This window comes from Acomys minous, assembly GCF_964271855.1.
Source record: "Acomys minous genome assembly, chromosome: 10".
NCBI lineage: Eukaryota > Metazoa > Chordata > Mammalia > Rodentia > Muridae > Acomys > Acomys minous.
This window is the reverse complement of record NC_140491.1, coordinates 103,883,578-103,900,000: the sequence shown is the minus strand read 5'-3', so window position 1 is coordinate 103,900,000 and position 16,423 is coordinate 103,883,578.

Below are 16,423 nucleotides of genomic sequence, written 5' to 3'. Positions count from 1 at the left end.
GCTACACCGCACACAGCCTGCCACATAGGCTACCCTAGAGAGTCTTCTGAGTTACGTTAAAGGGGCGGCGCGTGGGGGATGGGCGCGGCAGTGGCACAACAGGGACCTTTCCTATCAGCTGAGTTGAGACCGGCTGCTCACCTTGGCTGGAAGGCCAGGGCAGCTCAACGTGAGTGTGTCCTGGGCCATCTTAGGAGTGACTCAGGGAGACGATGGGACTTGGTAGGCTGAGCCCCTGAGTCAGAAAGGTGGGCAGAGAACCGTACAGCTTTGGAATAAATGTTAACAGAGATGCACGTGTAGGCACAGGCTGTGAGAGCTTACACAGACAGCCAAGCACCCCCCCCCACACTCCCAATCCCCCCAATCTCCCACCCCTCCACCCCTCCACCCCTCACACACATACATACACACACCCCTCCCACCCATCCCCTGACCCCCTGGGAGAATTTCAGGCCTTCTTTCCGTTTGACATCCTTGCTCACTCTTGTGTCTGGCTGGGTGCTTTTGGCCTGGATTCATTTCCTGCCTTCTTCCCTGTCCAGGCCCTCAGACTGACCTAAGCTCCACTTCCCTTCCTCCTTACCCAGGCTCCGCTCAGCATTCCTGTCTGCAGATAGGAAAAAACAAAACAAAACAAAACAAAGCAACAACAACAACAAAAAAACCCAACCCAAACCAAACCAAACCAAACCAAAAAAAAACAAAAAACCAACCCCCCCAAAAAACAAACAAGAAAATCCCATAATGAAAGTTACTGTAAAGGAGCCAATATATATATATATATATATATATACACTTCCCTCAAGGGGAGTTGGTAGCATTTTGTACATTTATTAAGTACTCATGAACCAAGTGCTGGCTACCAGTGAGTTAGGAAAAAACAGGAGCCCAAATATAGCGGAGGGTAAGGGCAAGTCAAAACTACGCTGAAGTTCCCTTCATAGCCAAAACACGTAATCGACTTTGGACGACCTAAAACTTATCAATAGAGACCTGGCCAAATACCTAAAGGTAAAAGAAATTCACGTTTAGAGGGCTCACCATGTGTCCCAGGCTGCATGTGCCTGTGTGTGCGCCTATGGCCCCAGGGCAGTGGGGCCCGGGGGTGGGGGGTGGGGAAGAACTGGTGAGGCTTGTTGATAGCATAGTGCCAGGTTGAGTGAGAGACCACCTAGAGAGTATGGTGGAAAGTGCTAGAACAAGACACCTGACTTTTTCCTCTGGCACTCACAGGTACATGCCTCCCAACCTATGTATAGCCCACACATGCATGAGCCATACCTACATACACACATTTTCACGTGAACATATATGTAGAATAGAATATTAACCTTTAAAATAATTCTAACCGTTATCCAAGGTAAACATGTATTACTTTGATCCTTACAGTACACATAGAAGAACTAAGGTCAGTGATAGCTAAAAGGCTTCCTCAAGGTCACACAGGAAGCAAAACTTACATTTCTCTAACTCTGGTGCTTCCGTGTCTTAATTAGCATGTTACACCACCACTCGCTCTTACAATAGACACTAAGTGTCTATTGTGTCTATGACACTATGTGCTGGTTGGAAAATGATTTGAACACAAAAAACAAATGGTGTCATTCTGTGATTCTGGGTTGGTCTTTATATGAGGAAACACAGGATCTAGGTCCATATCCAGAGAAAGTTTACAGCATGGTTCTGAAGATTTTGGATTATAAGACTCTTAACTTGCTAGGTCATGCATAATTTAAACATTTGAAATAACCATGTGTTGCTTTAAAAAGAAAACAGGTAAAAACTTTAAAAAAAGAATGACAATTATGATTACTCTTTTAAAGATTTATTAATTTTTATATGTCTGTGTATGTGTGTCAGTGCGTGTGTGTGCGTGTGCGTGTGTGTGTGTGTGTGTGTGTGTGTGTGCGCGCGCGCACTGGGCGCTGGGCACTGAACCTGGGTCCTCTGCAAGAGCAGCAAGTGCTCTTAAGCCTTGGGGGCATCTCTCCTGCCCCTCATTTCTGCTTTCCAAAAGGAGAAGTTGGTAGGAAGAAACTGTGACCCCCATGGATCGTCCCTTCATACTTTTAGGGTTTTGTGGCTGCTGTTCCTTTTGCCTGGCCATTCGTCTTTATTTACGGTCTGGTTGACTTTTTACTTATCTCCATAGAGTCCAGTGCGTGTGACTTTCCCAGACAGCACTTTGCAGCCCTGGCATCCAATGCCTGTACCTCTTTTGATTTATTTATCCCCTTGCATTGGATTATTGGTTTAATAGTCTCCCTGTCATGCTGCAAATGAAATCTTTATATCCAAGTACTGGGAGTGAAGTAAATTCTTAAAATAATGGCTCCTGTTTGATTGGATTAAACGCTGAGAAAGCGATCCCATGGCTGGGTCCTGTTCACTGACAAGGTGGGCGATGTTGCTTGCGAGTAGGTTGTGTCCTTAGCTGTCTGGAAGCCGAGCTCAAAACCCTGAAAGATAAACGTGACCTCCTAGGCAGGAACTCTCGAAAGAGAACCAGCTAAACGCACTTGGGAGGCTCTGACAGATTAAAAACGGCTTTGACAAGCAGGAAATTGAGAAGAGCTTCACTGGGGTGCCCTGGGGCCACTTAGAGAACGTACTTGGAGATTTTATTCATTCATTTATATATTTATTTTTGGTTAGAAAGCTGTAAACAGGGGAGGGAAAGAGTCTGTGGACCAAACATACAATCAAAGCACGGCCTAACGTTGAGAGTAAGTTTGAAAAGGCTGGGGTCTAAGATGAGCTGCATCCTAGAAACCTTGCCAAGAACAGATCGAATGTTTACTGCATTCCTAGAAGGACAAACGTACAGGCACAACAGTGAAGCCTTCCTCCAGGCTGCTGGCCCGCTGTCACTGACGGCTGAGTGAACAGGAGCAGCTGGCCAGGCTGCCTGGGCCCGGTGGGCAGACCAGCAGGCTTTGGGTGGACCACATCCCCCAAAGCACGTTCCAGGAGGCCCCGGGGAAACGTGAGTGGCATGCCTTGAGGATCTTTCTGAGACCATAGAACCCTTCTAAATTCTGGATGATACTAGTCCTTGGCCTGTTTGAGCTGCCACAGAGGCAGGACCTTCTCTGCAGCCATTAGAAACATGTGAGCATCATGAACAGCGTGTGCCGAACATGCTCCACTCACCCTTATAAGAGCAGTGTAGATGCAATCTCCTTCTGATTACGTTACTTTTTATTTTTAGCCTCTGCATGAGGAAGTGACTAGTTCACTTAATGTCCACATCTCTCTAAAACGGAAAAAAACATTTTTGAAGCCTTGCCTGACTCCACACATCATAAAACAAATAAATAAAAATCTAAAGCAAAAACAAACATTCATCTAACACTTAGAAGCTTGTGAGGAAAAAAAAATAATAATAACAGCAAAACAACAGCAAAAACAAAGCCTGAAAACCCTTCTGTGTGACCAAGAAGCACAAATGAAGTGTTTCTGTGGTAGCAGAGGCCTTGGGTCGCCCTGTATGGCGGCTGCTGTAAACACAGCCTCATTTGTGGCTCAGAAAGTAACCTGTTCTGCTATCATTGTGTTGTCAGCTTTATACATCTGGGAGAAGGAAATGTCAATTGAAGAATTGCCTCTGCCAGCCTGGCCTCTGGGCATGTCTGAGACATTGTCTGATGATGGATGGCAGAGGGCTCAGCCCACTCTGGGTGCAGCCATTCCTGGCAGGGTAAGTACTCCTGGGTTGCATAAGAAAGATGACTGAGCACAGCAGGAGAAATAAAGCAGTAAGTGGCGTTCCTTCATGCTTACTGCTTCAAGCTCCTGCCTTGGGTTCTTGCCGTGGGTTCTCTTTGTGATGGACAGTAAAGTATAAGATGAAATAACCTTTCCCATTCCCAAAGTGATTTTGGTCAGTGTTTTCAACACAGCAACAGAAAGAAAACTAAGAACACACTGTGTGACTTTAAAAGCTGTACAAACTAAGCTTTCTACCGCTTGTCACCTCGTAAAGAAATTACCTGATTTTTAAGTCTGAGCCCAGATGGTCAACAGTGAACTTATTTCATCGATACCAACCAGCCCTGTACTCAGGGTGCTAATTTTTAACATCCATTTTTGTATTAATTTTAAAGTTTCAGATGCTGAGGGGGTAAAGTATGAAATCAAATAGATTGGTTTGTGCAAAACAAATGTGAGTGAGTTCACTTTTCTCGTGCAAGCCCTAGGAAATGTAGATTAACGATGGGCAGCCAGTTAACTGTCTTAGCCATGCCACAGTGACGATTTGCAAATATGACTTCCAAATTCTGACCACATTCCACAGGATACAACGCAGGTTTGCCCACGTGATGTTATGTCTTTATCTGATCACCTTTGTTAACATTTGTGTCATGGCTTCCATTTTCCCAAGCTTCTGTCTCATCAGTCTTAGACATTTCAATTAAGACGTATAATAGAGCTAGGCACAGAAAACCACACCTGTAACCTAGGCACAAGAGAAACTGAGGCAGAAGGATTGCCTTGAGTTCCCAGCCAGCCTGGACTGTACTATCAGATCCCATTTAAAAACCACAAAAATGAAAATACAAAAAGTGCATTATGGGGCCTGTTAGTCTCCAAGGAAAAATTTTAAAAGTTTGAATTTTTGCATATATACATGAAGTGCCACACAAGGGATTTATTTATTTTTTTGCCCTGGTTCTCTCTGTACCTTATAAAGCATCAATTTATTTTTATTTCTAATAAGTCATTGCTGGATTCTTGAGATAGAAGCTTTAATGAAAGGCAGAAGCACTCAGAACTCAGGGTGGTTATCTCTTGTTCTCTCTGCGGCCGGAACCAAGGAGCCGGGGGTGGGTGGCAAGGGGGATGCTTTATTCTTCATTGTTTTCACTTGCACATTTAGGATTCTATATCTTGCGCTCCCGTTACCTGTTCAGAAACATATGCTATTCTTTCTCAGACCATTGCAGACCCTGTGGTCTGAGGGCTCACAGTATATGAAACCTGTTTATTCAGGACTTAGGTTCAAACAGAGGTCTGTGTACTTGTTAAAAATATCTGCATTGGTCTCTTCACTGAAGCTATTTAACCCCATTCTCTCACAATCCTTCTGAGTCAGTCCTGCTGGAAAAAAAAACAAAACAGTCTTTAATTTGCCTTTCAGTAGCACTTTGAAGGACTGATGGATGACTCGTTGGTTCTGCTCGTTCACTCATTCCGTGACCTCAAAGCACTAATTTTTTTTTTTGTCCCAGACCTTATGAAAGAGATGAAGATGATGACACTCCAATTCCTTATTTCAAAATGCACAGTCTAAAGGAGGAAGGCTATATTAATTCATGATGACTTAGAGAAGAGATCTCTCCGGGAATGCAGGGGTAGCTCCTGGGAAGGCCCTGAGCAGCGTGCCCGAGGGAGGGAAAAGGAGAAACATAGAAAGCTGGTAGATTGGAAAGCACGTGTTAATAGTGTTTGCATAACAGAATGTGCTTTGTTTTCTCTAGAAAATGACAACTGTGTAATGAATGCCTTGGGTACACAGTTTCAAGGGACCTTGGAGATATGGGTTTTTCTGTATGTGTGTGTGTGTGGGTCTTTGACAGATATAACTTGTCCTAACCCCTTAGTCTTGGCTCCTCTTCTTGACTACTTTGAGGTGAACTGCACAGTTCTGCCACGCCCTTCTGACATGCTGCAGTTCCTCACCACAGGACCGGAAACGTGTGGCCAGCTCATCATACACTGAAATTTCTGCACCTGTGAGCCCAAATAAACACCTTAAAAGCAGCTGCAAACACAAACCAAATCCCAACCAAACCAAACTCCACCCACCAAAAAGATGGCATTCTCATTTTGCAATATAGAAATTGCTGCCTCCAAATATCTGTAACCATTGCTTGAAACATTAATAGAATTAAATAAACTTTAATATATTGATTAAAATAACTATAACATGACAGGCAAATTGCAAGTTCAGTACAAATGCATGTTCTTTTTTCTGGAATAAATTGCTAATCAAATGTCTGTAATGCTGTTGTTTTAGTATGCATTTCTTATGGGTGAGGGTGTTCTCTGGTGCTACCGCAAACATTTATCTAAAATGGGAAGTTAAAACTGATGCATTATCACCATCAGTTTTTCTACTAATTCTCTCCATGGCAACAGAGGCCCCTTCAGTACCAAGCCTCGCATTCAGCTGTCCTGTTCCTTTCATCTCTTTTACTCTGATACATTTCTCCAGTTTCTGTGGCTTTTGTGCCTTTGATTGATTTGAAGATTACCAGCTGGAGTTCAGATTGTAGCTCAGTGGTAGCATGCTTGCCTTGCATCTGTGAGGCCTGTGTTTGATACTCAGAACACACACATGCACACACACATCCACACACGCCGTATGGGGAGAGGACAGGAAGATTACCAGTTAGTTATTTTACAAGCTGTCTTTCAAGTTGAGTGTATCTTATTACTCACGCTTAGGACATGACTATACATGCTTGTCAGGAATGCCGCAGAAGCTGTGCTGTGTTGATATTACAGCCATTCCAGTGACGCTGTTTACCCTATTAGAATGGTGCCTGTCTGGCGTCTTCTCTATTATGTTACTGCTTTAACCTTTGCAGTTAAGAAATATTTCAGTGAGATGTGCCTCGGAGGTAGGCAAAAGCCTTACTCTTTATCAAATTTTGAGGTAGCTTAGTAATTTATAGTATGTAAACTAATGCTTTCCTATCTTAGTTAATGCATCATTAATCTATTAATTTTGCTTTACAAAACATACTAGGTGTGGCTGGGGAGAGCCTCTCCAAGTTGGCTCTGTGTCCAGATAACATTTTCCTATTGTTCTTTGACTATCTCCTTGTTTTCTGGTACACAGGTTATTACAAACCCAGCCAGTGCTTTCATAGTCTTGCTTGACTCAGTTTCTTTTTCTAGGCTAAGTTTCAGGGATGGAGGGAGGACAGGATTGAGGTGATGGGCACGGGTTATGAAAGAAATGAAAGCAAATTACTTTCCTAATTCTAATTCTGTCATGGATTTTTCATTTTTTGGAGTGTGCATAAGCACATAAAAATATATTTGATAGTGAAAGTGTAAAATCCAAGAAGAGCCACATCTGCAGAATGGCTGGCTATAGAAATTGCTTTAGATTACTCACTTTATTTTATGCGTAATGTTTCATCTGCTCCTATGTGTATCCATCATGTGCTTGGTGCCTGGAGATGTTAGGAGAGATGCCCTGGAATTGGAGTTATGGATGCTGTGAACCATGATGTGGGTGCTGAGTATCTAACCCGGGTCCTTTACAAGAACGACAAGTGCTTTTAACTGCTGAGCCGTTTCTCCAGCCTTGCAGCAGAATGGCTATTCTAACTGCACAGAAGGCCGTGGAGGTGTAGACTACGGATCTGGTTAATTTTGGTGTGCATGTTCATTTTATTTGCAAGTTTTTAAAATAATAAAGACTATAATAATAATTAGCAATGGAATGCTGATTTCCTTTAGTGGAGAATAGATTTATGAGAAATTGAGTATCTGTGCTACTGGGTTTGCTCATGAGGAACTACTGAAGACTCAGTGACTCCAGGCCCTAAGGTTGATAGTTTCACACACACACACACACACACACACACACACACACACACAGAGAGAGAGAGAGAGAGAGAGAGAGAGAGAGAGAGAGAGAGACAGAGACAGAGACAGAGACAGAGACAGAGACAGAGACAGAGACAGACAGAGACAGACAGAGACAGACAGAGACAGACAGACAGACAGACACACAGACAGACAGACACACAGACAGACAGACACACAGACACACAGAATTTATTTTGACATCTATCTACTAAAAGCCATAGGCGGATACCTACAATTTTAATTCAACATTACTAAGTTCATTTACTTTCCCCCTCCCCAATATGTGTAATTTTATTTGTAGAAAAAAAACCCCTCACTTCATTAACCTTAATACCCTTATGTATTTGATCAGCTCTGCTATACATAACCAGTCTTCCATTCCCCCCATTCTAACGCCAAGGCTCTGATACCTGGTTATAGGCTACCTTATCTGCACAGACAGCCGCATTGTCTTGGCTTGGCCTCTGAAACCTTGTGAGCACCCCCACACCTCGTGTGGACAAACCCTTCACTGAAAGCCTGATTCTCCTTGCTGTCCTGTCTTACTTAATTGGCCCCTAATACCTCACATTGGGCCTCCGGGAGTCCCTGACTTGGCACAGACAGACACAGTGCTCTGTGCTCTGAGGTTTTCAGATGGAACCATTTAAGAGGAAGTAGAATTAGGTGGAAGAGAGGAAGAGGAAAGGGGAAGGCAATAAGTATCGTTAGTGTTCTTTAAAAGCCTTTCTTTGTGATGCTAGGCACAGATGCAGGGCCTTGAACGTGCCCGGCAAATTTTCTTCCCCCTGGTCCCTCTATCTTTCTTATCAAGTTGCCTTGGCTGCTTTGTATAACTTCCTGTGTCCTCTTATCATGGGACTTTCTGAAAGGTTCTGCTTTAGTAGCAGCACAGAAATGACTCAGAACCTGGACTGCGTCACACACAATAACCATTCTTTAGCTTAGAGCATAAGAAGACTCTGATCCATATATATATGGATATATATATATATTAGAAATAAAAACAGCACCTAGTTTCACTCCCATATTTTGAACATTTCATGGATATTTGCACATAAAAAGATTGTCATTACAATCTTTAATCAAGTCTGTAAAAATCAACTCATTTCTTCCTTTCCCTAAGTCACCTTTTCAAAGCTCTCATGTTTGGAAATATATATATATATATATATATATATTTTTTTTTTTTTTTTTTTTTTTTAAAAACCAGAGCTCACCTATGGTGTAGTGAGCACCGTGGCTGATGATGAAGGTCCTGGAGTATAAGGTGAAACCTTTGGCTACAAGAGGATTATAGACAAATGGGAAAGTAGCAGACAAGCCAGTCATACCGTTCTTTTCCTCTTCATGAAGCGCTCCAGATCCCGAGAGTTTGGAGGCTCAGAGCCCCAGGAAGGAGCAGTCAGGAAAGGCCTTCCAGGCAGATCCAAGGGCTAGCGATGTGACTGTGGCTCATTCTGAGACAGAAGGCTTGAGCACATTGCAGAAGAGGCCTATGGGGAGGGCTAAGGATTGTGGTCCAGGGAAGGTCAGGTGCCTGTCACCTGCCGCACCTGGGGGATGCTGAGGAATTACTCTGCCTTGCACATCCCCACTGTGTCAAACCAGTGGTTCTTAAGCTTCCTCCTGGTGCTGTGACCCTTTAATACAGTCTCTCACGCTGTGGTGAACCCCAGCCATAACAATATTTTCATTGCTACTTCATCAGGGTAATTTTGCTGTTATGAATCATAGTGCACATATCTGTGTTTTCCAATGGTCTTAGGTGACCCCTTAAAAGGAGTTGAGACCGACAGGTTGAGATTCTCAGTTCACTAGACTCATGTGAACCTTATCTGTTCTTCCCGGCTTTTTACTTGAAGCTTTTCCTTACCTCATCCCAAAGCAGTCTCTCCTCTGAACTTTTACGTCAATTTCTGTCTTACAGCATCAGTGACATAAGGGATCATGGCATGGATGATGCCCGTGCAATGATCGCTGTTTTAAAAGGCCGTTTACTTTTATCGTTTCATTTGCTCTGAAAAGTAGAATGAGCAGTGTTTCTCTTAGTGTTATCTTGAGCTGCTGTAGTAACTGCTGACTGTACCTCTGTCCCCAGTGAGACTGCTGTTCTCTATTGCAGCAGCTTTGCCCTGGGCTGCATGAAGCACACCATAGCTCACACAGGACAGGTGTTCAATGCACGTAGCAAATTAAAATTATCTACATATTTATTTACTTTGTTTTGCATACAAGTGCACCCCATGCATTATTCATGTCCATGGAGGTAAGGAGGTGGCACTGGATCCCCTAGTTGTGAACCCTCCATGCTGGGGATCTAAGCCGGGTCTTCTACAAAAACAACAAGTGCTCTAAGCCATGGCGTCATCTTTCCAGCCCAGCAAATGTGCTTTCTCTTTCTCTCTTTCTTTTTCTTTCTTTCCTTCCTTCTTTCTTTCTTTCTTTCTTTCTTTCTTTCCTTTTCTTTTCTTTTCTTTCTTTCTGAAATCTCGTGACCTTGCTTAGTATTGCTCTGGTTCCTTTCAGATGTGTGGGGCACACTTAGTCACTGGAGGCTTCCAGGGTAAAGGTGAGGAAGGAGATGCACATTTTGTAGATTATGTGGTGCCCTACATTGAGAGAATCGAGTTTAGTCTTCTGCGTACGGGATTTCATCTGCATGTGGAACATTCTTTACAGTTCAATCCATTCTAAATATCTATCTTATTCAGATGTCAATGAAAAGTCAATGACTTTGAAAACAAGACAAGTCTGTATTATAAAAGAACCAACAAATGGATTTCACAAAAACACACCCAACTGTGAACAGTTCCCTTGCATCTTCTCACCGTCAGCCTGTGCATTTATTGGAGCACTATGCTTCCTCTACTTGATGCATGGCTATGAGAAAATGCCAGGGGCAAATTCAAACACCTAGAAACCTTGGCTTCAGAAGAATGGCGCGCAGCCATTAAAAGCAGAGTAACGGGCACACGAGCTCTGAAGTCACTCTGGGATCAAATCTCAGCTCTACGGCTTGCTAGCTACAGGGACGCTTTTTAACTTCAAGGCTCGGCTTCTGCCTGTATCGGTGTTGTTGTCTCTGAGTTTGGTGCTAATGAACCAAAGATATTTTAATATTCATTAATCTTATATGTTTTAACACTACATTTATTTATCTGGTTGATAAAGATTGGTGATCAATCTCATAGAAGCCTACCAAAGCATGTGTGGTTCTTAGGAACAATGGTTCAGTTTTTAATGAGTTGGTGCCAGTGGTAACTTTATGGAACTTAGCTAGTATCAATAACTAGTCATAAGCTTTTAGGATGGTTTAGTTGAGATAGTAGTGGTACCCAATGTCTGACACACATTAAAACAACAACAACAACAACAACAAAACCCAAAACCCAAAACTCAACCCCCAACAAACAGCCTGAGTGATTTATTGCCCCTTCATCCTGTCCCCTCCCTGTGCAATGTGTGATACCCACCAATGCAGGCTCATTTGCATGAAGCCAGCTCTTGGGAAAGCCACAAACAGCAAGAATTGTCTTTTTTGGCTGCTTGACTTCTCCAGAGAGGCTCTTTGGAAATTGCTCTCATCCATCAATTCACAGTCCACTAGGTGCCTTTGAACTGCACAAAGGCAGGGGCTAAGAACAATGATGAAAAGGAACTACTTGTGCTCCGAAGTATGCTCCCTCCCTCTGCCTGTTTGCCCCCCCCCCTTTCTCTCTCTCCCCCCCTCTCTTTTTCTCTCTCTTGCTCTCATATTTTCCAAACTGCCTTTCTTAAAGGGATCTGTAGTTTTTTCTGCCCCAGATTTCAGTATCTTGGAAGCCAGATCTTCCACCTGTCATTCTCCACAAAGACTTGCTGTTCTTTGGATCTTCAAGAATGCTGTTCCTTATTTCTGCCAACGGCTATGTGCTCATCATCCTGGGTTATCACTGATGCCACCCCTGTCACATGGGATTTTGAAGGCTTTTCTGATCATGGCTGTGACGGGCACTCTTTAGCCTATGTTTTATTATTAAAGATGACAAGCATACTATGGTACTCCTCAAAACCCTTAAGGGTTTCATAGTATTCTTACTGTAATCCACCCTTCTTATGAGACATAGTTCCTATGTGATCTCTTCCCCCTAATTTTCAAATTTCTGTGTTATTTTCCATCCATGTGGGCCTTCCTGCCATTCACCGAGCACATAAGCATATCCCTACCTCAGAGGTATTGTGGTTTAGGCTTATACTGTCCGAAAATCTCCTGTCTAAGAGACAACGCCAGCTGCTGCTGTCAGTAGGACCTTAGCTCTAATCACTTGCCCATGTGCTGTCTGTGGCCATTTGGTCTGAAAAATCCCAGGAAGTTACCATGGAATCACCTGGCTTCTTCTAATTTTTTTTTCTCTCTGAATTGTGAGAAAAAGTCTTGCATTAAGGACTAAATTGTATCACCCCCAATTTATATTGTGGCTCTCAGGAAAAGACACTATTGGGACATATAGCTTTTTAAAAAGGTGATGAAGATTTTAAAAAGGTCATACAGTTGAACGCCATCAAGTATGACTAGTGTCCTCATAAGAAGAGACTAGGAGCTAAGGAGATGGCTCATTGAGTAATTGCACTTGTTGGGCAGGAGTGAGGACCTGTGTCCAGCACATGTGAAACGCTGGATGCGATGGAGTGCATACCTGAAACCCCAGCACTGTGTGGGCCAGAGTCAGGAGGACCCTTGGGATTTGTTGGCCACATCAGCCTAGCTCCAGGTTCAGTGAGAGACTGTCAAAGTAGACTGATAGGGCACCAGGCATGTTGAAATTCTCAAACAATAAAACGTCAAGGGATACAGAAGAGGGAGGAGTAGCCATGCAGAGCACAGAAGACGTTTTAGGACAGCTGAGTACTCTGTGTGTCTCTGTAGTGTCGGACATGCGTCACCATGCATCTCGCTACACATGCACAATGCTAGGAGGGGGACACTAAAGTACCGACTGATTTGGGGCATTAGAGGCAGCAATTGCAGTACATGAAGACTTGGTGTGGACTGTCCATAACAGGGGTCAGTGTGTGAGTAGGTCAAGGAGTACGTAAGGGTATTTCTGCACCTTCCACCCTATTTCTCTGTGAGCCCAAACCGGTTTTTATAAAATATCCCATTGAATAAGAAAAAGTCTATTACATAAAAGCTAAGGGTTTCCATAACAAATAACAAAGGCTGGGCAGGTAGAATTTAGCAAGAGAGGCCGTTTTGTCATCACTTCTCTGACTTTTGGTAAGATCAAGTGGACAGACTTATTTTGTCACAATCTGAAGCCTTGAGCTCCTATATCAAGGTATCATAGAGCTTGACTTTTCCTGAAGTCTCTCACATTGACCTTCAAGTGACGTTAACTGTGTCTCCTAGGTATACGTGTGTCTGTGTCCCAGTTTCTTCTAAATTGTGTGTGTGTGAGTGTGTGTGTGTATGTCTGTGTGTGTGTATGTCTCTGTGTGTGTGTGTGTGTCTGTGTGTGTGAGTGTGTGTGTATAAGAGAGAGAGAATTTCATAAATGCTTTGATCAAATTCATTTTTCATTCTTACCTCTCCAACTTCTCCTCTATCTGCCCCACCCCTTTTCTTCCAAATTTCATGTGCTCTTTTTTCCTTTATTTATTTATTTATTTATTTTTTAACCAACAAGTTCGCTTAGGCTGCCAGGATGGGCATGGTTGTAGGCTCATCCTGTGAACACAGGTAGCCAATTAGGAGCCACATCTGTAGAACACGTGACTCTCTATAACCTCCAACCCCCCATCCCCAACCCCCTCCTGCAGCCTTCAATTACTAGCAGCTCCTCTTTTCTTTAGCTCCAGTTTTGCCCTTGTCAGCTGCTCTGGGATGATGCAGTGTCCAACCTTTTCAGACTGGCTATTTTCATCCAGTAATGTGTAGTTGAGTTACTTCCATAGATTTCCATGGATGGGAAATAGCTCGTTTCTTTTTAGCACTGAATAGTTTTTCAATAATCCTCTGGATATAGCAGAATTTATCTACCCATTCATCCACTAAAGGACACTTTGTTTTTTTTTTGTTTTTTTTTAGGATTGAGAAGTTGTGAATAAAGCTGCTATGAACATCTGTGTACAAAACTTTATGCGTCCATGTTTTTACCCTTTGGAGCCAATACCAAGGACAATGACTGATGGATTGTTCTGGAGAACATGTTGTGTTGTTGATGGTGATGATGCTTTTTTTTTCCCCAAGACAGTTTCTTTGTGTAACCCTGGCCGTCCTGTAACTCACTCTGTAGGTTAGGCTGGCCTTGAACTCAGAGATTTGCCTGCCTCTGCTTCCTGAGTGCTGGGATTTAAGGTGTGCACTACTATTGCCCAGCCAGAACATGCTAATTTTATAATAAACTATCAGCTCTCTTGCAAAGTGGCTGCACCACTTTTGCTCCCCAGCTGTTATTGTCATCACTGTTAGCACTTGACAATGTCACTATTTTGGGCAACCTTCCATGTGTGCAGTGGTGATCCTGCTGTTTTAATTTGTATTTTTGTTGACATTTTATGAGGAGCTTCTGGTTGCATTATCTGCTTGCTTTTCCTTCCTACATTGTAAGTTTCCTGAAAGGGGACCAAAGCTGTGTTGGTCACAATTCTATCTTCATCCTCAGGAACAACCCAAGGCATCCCATGGCCATCCTATACTTTTGAGTGGTTGAATGATACAGCCAGGACCTTGACCACTAACCTATCAAGTCATCTAATGGCTATTTCCCCTTATTAAAACAAACTTGGTCATGGGAGTTAGAGCTTAGAACTTCTTGCTGCATTTTCATGCCACTGTTATTGTTACGCCCAAATTTTGAGAGACTCCCAGAACAGACCACCCAAGAGCTGAGTCCAAATGCAATGGCAATGGAGTCTTTATTGCAGGTTTGAACCTGGGACACACCTCCAATGCACTGACACAGCAGATGCAAGGAAAGTGGCCCCGAGTGTCAATTGAGAGAGGTGTTTTGTTTTTTTTAATAGGTTTTAGACAGAGAAATGGGCTTTACAGTATATGATTGGATGGCATTTGGGCAGAAAAGCTGCAAGCAGGGAGTTATAAGCCTTGGCGTTTTGTGGTTGGGTAATAGGTGTAGGGACAAGTTGACCTATAGAAAACACTGGTTGAAGCAATCATGGGGGCATTAGGAACTTTGGCCTGGCTTCTCCTACTTGGTTGTTGCTATGTGCCAGACCACCTGCTGGTCGGCTTGACCAGCTGAGAGTATATTTGGACTTTCCCAAGGTGAGCTGATTGGAGGAATTTTTCTGTTTAGACTACTTTGTGGTTTTCATGGAATCAGCCCTTGGCCAGGTTTAACACAAAATGGAGTTTCTATTTCAAAATGGATACTCTCTAGTTTCCTGTGTTCTCTTTCTGTAGTTCCTCTCGGCATGCTTCTAGCCACTCCTTTAGTTCCCATCTTGAATTGCCCCAAGGCTTTTAGCTTCTGTACCTTCCACATGATGAGCAGAATTGGAGCCCACAATGGAAAACCCAGACTCTAGATGTACTGCGAGTCAAAATGCTTCCTCCTTTACCTTTTTCCTCTTGTTTCCTAACAGATGGAGTTTTCATTGCTGGTAGCTCACGGCTTGCCAGCTCCCCTCCTAACTGCGTGCATTTTCTTTTGGCACTGAATGGTGTTCCTGCCACATTTATTGAGCTTTGTGGTGCACCAAGTTCTAGCTGAAGCTCCAGAGGTCCTGGCGTGGTACGACTGCCCCAGAGCTTTGCTGGGTGCTGGGAGGTGCTCAGCCCCGCTGTGTGCATCCGCTGAGCACACTGGTAGCTTTCTGGTTGAGTTCAGCCAATGGGTCCAGAGACAGGAGGATACTTGCTCCCCAACCTGGTTTACACCCCTCACAGCATGGCCTTTCCTCTACGTCTTTCCTCCTCACTGGCATTTGCTATAAGGTCCTTTATCTACCTTGATTTGATCTGGTAATCCAGCCCTCACCTCTAAATTATAGTCTTTTCCTTGGTTCTTCAACTTAAGCACCTGACAGTGATTTTTGGCTCTCACTTAAATATGCTTTATGGAATTTTACAGTTTCAATGCTGAGGAACGATAGAGCTTGAATTTATTACACTGGAATCACAGTGACAAAAGTATTGGACATAAGCACTTAGAAGGAGGAGGAGGAGCTTACTTTGGCTCATGGTCCCGCAGGGTTCAGTCTGTGCTTTTTGGTTCCATGAACCTGAGTGGAACGCCACTGCAGTGGAAACATCTGTGAGGTTATCACTTCATGGCAAAAAAGAAGCAGAGAAGGAGGGAACCGGGGACTAGGCGTAACCTTGGAAAGCTTGCGCTTAGAGAGCAGCATCCTTCGTCTTTGTCTCACCGACCAAATCGGCACCACTGGAGAGGAGCCAAGCTCTTAACACTTAACCCTGAGAGAGGTGTTTCATAGCCAAACCTCAGTTCTTGCTTTTTCATGTTTTAGTCTTTGGTCATTAAAACAAACAAACAAACAAGCAAACAAAAAACAACAACAAAAAACCCACGCAGATCCCAAGACTCCAAGTAGCACAATGACTCGTTCCGAGGGGCCACCACCACCAGTATTCCAGTAGGTCCTGCAGCCCGGTCCCTCTGTTTTGTCTTCCTGCCCTCTGTGAGTGTTGCTGACATTGTTGCCATTCTTCTGTTTGAAGCAAGGGTAAGATTGGTAGGAAGAAAATCAGGGGCAAAATAACATACACCCGGTTGGATGCGGTTGTCTTAGCATGACAGGGTCTGGAGGAAACCAAGCTGCATTTGACCCCTGGAGGACATCTTCC